Raw genomic sequence first — 5,596 nt, 5'->3', positions numbered from 1 at the left:
GGAAGCAGCTACATTGCATGGGGAGATCAGCTCCGTGCTTTATGCCACCTGGAGGGGTGGGATAGGGAGGGTGGGAGGGAGACGCAAGAGGGAGGGGTGAGATGTGACAGGGTGAGAGAGTGTCATGGACTTATATACACTACCAAATGTAAAATAGGTAGCTAGTGGGAAGCAGCTGCATAGCACAGGGAGATCAGCTTGGTGCTTTGTGTCCACCTAGAGAGGTGGGATAGGGAGGGTGGGAGGGAGACACAAGAGGGAGGAGATAATGGGGATATATGTATATGTATGGCTGATTCACTTTGTTACTAACACAACATTGTAAAGCAATTATACTACAATAAAGATGTTAAAAATAAATAAATACTTGTATTTTTTTTATAGCATCAAACTAGTATGTTCTCAGAACCATCATGGGTAAATTTCATTCAGGTAGAGTTACCAGTGAATGCTAAAACGATTGTGTGACAGTTTGGTAAGGAGCAGGATATCTACACAGTCTCAAAGTATCTCCCCACAAATTATGTATTAATTACAAAGAGAAAAAAATAACAAATTACAGTGGAGAAACCTGAGAAAAACTACCTAATGAAGTGATCAGTTACCATCATCAATGTGAAAATTAACAAACAGAAACCTCATTTACAATGGAGTCAGAAGCTCTCATGCCCTACCACTGGATGTCAATTGCAGATCCAACAGAGAGAGATGTACCTTTGCATCTCCAACAGGAAGTTACTACTTTACTACCCAGCAGGAGGAGGGAAGAATTTCTCCTGGCCTAGCAACAGCCCGGCCAATGAGAGACTGTCACAACTCAGCCAATAAAAAACCCACAACACTTTGAACTCCCAGTTTCCTCCCGTGGACACTTTGTTTATAACAGCTCCTCCTAACTCTCCCTTCTCTATAAAAGAATGTTCCTCACCTTTGTTCTCTGGACTTGTCTGTGATTTTCCATAGGTTGCATGTCCCAAATTGCAATTCTTTGTTGTTCTTGAATAAACCCATTTTGCCGACAAAATAACTGGCTGTTTTATTGTTTAGGTCAACACCAGCAATGAGACAAACTGACATTATGTGCTTTTTGACGCTGAGAAAGACACAACATCACTCTTGTGGAGTTCTAACCAAAAATTCATAGTCTGAATCTAATCACGAGGAAAAATCAGACAAAAACAAAATTGAGGTACATTCTACAAAGTAACTGACTTGCCATGAAAATGTTGTAAAAGATAAAGAATAAAAAACCATTTCAGATTTTAAAAGATTAAAGAAATATTGCAGCTAAATGCAATATGTGATCCTGGATTACAGGGTCCCAGATTGCAATACTACTTTGTTCTATACTTGGACATCATTAAGGTAATTGGTGAAGTCTGAATAAGGTCTATAGATTTGATAATAGTATTCTATCAATATTCTCTGATTTTGACAACTATACTGTGGTTATGAAAGAGAATGTTCTTGTTCTTAGGAAATACACATAGAAGTATTTTGAGGAAATTGTGCATCATGTCTGCGAATTTACTCCAATAATTCTGATTAAGGGAAAAATGTATAAAAATGCATACTTTCTTAATTTATTTTTTACTTTTTTTTTTTTTAAATTTATTTATTTATTTATTTTTGGCTGTGTTGGGTCTTCGTTTCTGTGCGAGGGCTTTCTCCAGTTGCGGCAAGTGGGGGCCACTCTTCATCGCGGTGCGCGGGCCTCTCACTATCACGGCCTCTCTTGTTGTGGAGCACAGGCTCCAGACGCGCAGGCTCAGTAATTGTGGCTCACGGGCCTAGTTGCTCCGCGGCATGTGGGATCTTCCCAGACCAGGGCTCGAACCCGTGTCCCCTGCATTGGCAGGCAGATTCTCAACCACTGCGCCACCAGGGAAGCCCTATTTTTTACTTTTAAATTTGAAATCATCGTAAACATACCAAAAAGTTGCAAGATTAGTACAAGGACTTCTAGTATATTCATCTTCCATATTCCCCAACTGTTAACGTTTTACATTTGTTTAAACATTGTTTCTCATGTCTTATTCTTGCAACTCCTAGGTATGCTTAAAATTATTTCAAAATAGAAAACCATAAAAAATTAAAAGAGTGAATACTTTCTTTCTACTGCTTTTTACTTGCTAGGTAGGTAGCATCAGGTAGGGGTTAGTAACATTGTTTTTAGAATAAGAGATGCCCATGTTCAGTTCCTAGCTCTTTTGTTTACTGTTGCAACAGTCTTCTCTGACTTCAGTTTTCTAACGTGTAAAATAGGAATACTGACCTTAGAGCATCAGTGTGAGAATCTAATGTTTGTTAATTAGTTAACACCATAAACTGACACACAATGAGCAGACAATAATCTATTATTATTATTTTTCTTCTATGGCTCTCATTTCTGTGTATCTTTTCTCTTCTCCTGATGTAATTCAAATAATTTCAGTGCTTGCTTTAAAAACTTTACCCTTTCCTTTTACTCCAGGATGTTTAAAACTCATTTTTTTTGGTAGGAAACTAATTCAGCACTCTCAGACATCTATATATCTGGCCTTTGAGGACTAGAAATACAAACCTTTCTAATTAAAGTATTCATATTATTTCTCTTTGGCGGTTTTATCTGATTTTTTACTTCACATTTTGAGTCTAGAGTTTGAAACTTATTAATAGGATCTACACATTGTTACAAGTCAAATATTGAAAAATAAGTAGGAAATATACTCTTTGTTTTATTGGGTTGGATTATGTTTCTTTTAGCTATTTGTTTATTCTCATTCTGGCTTAAATATGTGACCAATATAAATATAACATTGAAGAGTTATTTTTTTTTTTGAATTAGGTGAATATTTACTTGTTATTACCATTGTAATACATTGTTGACTTATCAAGATTTACGATTAATTGAGCCTCGAATTGCTGCTGGGAAAAGTTGTGGGAAAAGGGCTTGTCAGTGCTATTACAGATATTGTATTACATGAAATACTTCACCTGAAAAAGGTAAATTCTATGTATTAGTAAAAATATTACTCATAAAGTAGGAAGTACTTTGCGGTTTAACTTCCTGGAACTGAGCAGACATTAAACATAATTGTGAGTCTATAATTCAGCTACCTTTACCACAGTAATTTATTCATTGAGCTAAAAATAATAAAACCATTAATAGCCTTTAGATCAAATTGCTCAGTGTTTTTTGTCCTTCATGATGCCTTTCCCTCCTCCCCTCCGTTCTCCTCCCCCTCCTTCTTTTAAGCTAAATTATATAACAGTTGTTTAATTGAGACAGTCATTGGTAGTGGGCAATTGATAAAGAAAATATTAGATAAGAAAATAGAGGTTAAGTTCTGACCCCAGTCAAGAAAGATAAAACTTAGGGAAACAAATACATTCGATGTTGTTTTAAAATATCTAAACTCAATGAATAAAGGAAGCATTTACTTGGAAATGATTTATCTGACATTCTCTTTGCTATACTTATTCATGGTGTTTCTTCACTAGATTATTAGCTCCTCCATGGCCAACTCTGTACTTCAGTGGTGCCTAATACACAGCAGGATCTTCATATGTATTTGGCAAATCAATACATTTTAGATAATGTCATCTCAATTATATTTCACAATAATGGAGAACTTGGAATTGATGACTATTACATAAATTATTGGCCAATGACTTTGCTCTTGTATAAAACCATAGTATACCCATATTGGAAACATTGGATTCATTTAAAAAAGAAATAATAAAGCTGGAAAGCTTCCAGAAAAATGATAATTAATATCGAAATGATTGGAAGCACTCGTATAAAGTATATTTTGAATCAAATCTTAGGAATTGGGAAAGTATTGATACCACTTATTTGTGGAATCTAAAAAAATGATATGAATGAACTTATTTACAAAACAGAAATAGACACACAGACATAGAAAACAGACTTGAGGTTACCAAAGGGGATAGTGGGAAGGGGAGGGGAGATAAATTAGGATCTTGGGATTAACATATATCAATATACACTACTATATACAAAATAAAAACAACAAGGACCTACTGTATAGCACAGGGAACTATACTCAATATCTTATAATAACCTATAATGGAAAAGAATCTGAAAAAGAATATATATATATATATATATATATCACTTTGCTGTACTCTTGAAACTAACACAATATTGTAAATTAACTATACATCAATTAAAAAAAATTTGTACAAAAAAAAGAATTGAGAAAACATTGCCTTAGAATAGATATACTTGTAATTCATAAAATCTTAAAGGCTGTGGGCCTTATGAATGTGGACTTATTCAACATAAGAAACACCATCTTAAGTTTCAAAGAAATAAATTTAAGCAAATTGATGCAAGAAATTATCTTCACACAGAAGTTAGAAATTTTATGGGATTCAACCTCAGGAGATGCTGGAAGTTGAAAATAATTTTTAAAGAATTTCAAATAAAATTACTTTTATTTGAAAAAATCATAACAAATTTGGATTAAAGGTGTTTAAAATTATAATTTTATCTTTTGTGAGCCTAAATAATGATAGTTCTTTGAATTGGTACCTCAAACTGGTACCTCAAAAAATAGCTAACTTACATGGATAGAGTTTACATGTCCTAGGGAGGAAAACAATGCAGTTCCTTTTTAGAATTCACTGAGGACAGTCTAGTGCTTAGGGGTGTAGACTCTGGAGCCAGGCTTCCTGGGTTCACCACTTGTGTGGCCTTGGTCAAGTTTCTTAACATTTCTGTGTCTCTAAAATGGGCACAGTTGTGTTAATCCACTTAAATGAGTAAATACACGTAACCAAATTTACATTTGGTAAGTGGGCAATAAACCTTAGGTATTGCTATTTTCTCTTACATTTATGCATTGTGTTACTGAGGGGAACCAGTTTTTCTGTGTAGGTGTAGATTCTTTTCCACAATGAGCATCTCTCATTACCCTCTGAGTTGTAGTCGTAGTTGCCAGTTAAGCAACTGTAATGTTATTTTGTGGCTTCTAATTCAAGAAATGATCTTAAAGATTGAAATATAAATGGTTCATGGTTCTTAAGTATTCTTTTCTCATATTTTGTTTATATTTGATTTCATTCATATAGTTTTGTTTGACAAATATATTTACCTTTATGTCTGATATAGAATAAGTATTGTTTTAATTTTACTGAATGTTTTGGCTTCATTTCTTCTCTTGACAATTTAAATATTTCACTCCACTTTCTTGTCTTCATGGTTTCTGAGAAATTGGATATAAATCTTATCTTTGCTCCTCTATACATTAGATGTTTTTCCCTCTGGCTTCATTCAGGATTTTTTTTTTAATCTTTGGTTTTCTACAGTTTAAATATGATATGACTAGGTATAACTTTTTTGGCACTTATCCTGTATTTGTCCCACTGTTTTTAGATATTCTGTTCTTTTTGTTTTGTTTTGTTTCCCCCCCACCCCCGCCAAGTCTCTTTTCTCTTTGCTTTTCAGTTTTTTTTTTTTTTAAAGAACTTCCAATCAGAAGTTTTCTTTTGTTTTTTAATTTATTTATTTACTTATTTATTTATTTTTGGCTGTGTTGGGTCTTCGTTTCTGTGCGAGGGCTTTCTCTAATTGAGGCAAGCGGGGGCC

The sequence above is a fragment of the Balaenoptera borealis genome (genome assembly GCF_965194805.1).
Source record: "Balaenoptera borealis genome assembly, chromosome: 1".
Taxonomy (NCBI): domain Eukaryota; kingdom Metazoa; phylum Chordata; class Mammalia; order Artiodactyla; family Balaenopteridae; genus Balaenoptera; species Balaenoptera borealis.
The sequence above is the reverse complement of the archived record's forward strand: the minus strand, read 5'-3'. Positions refer to the sequence as shown.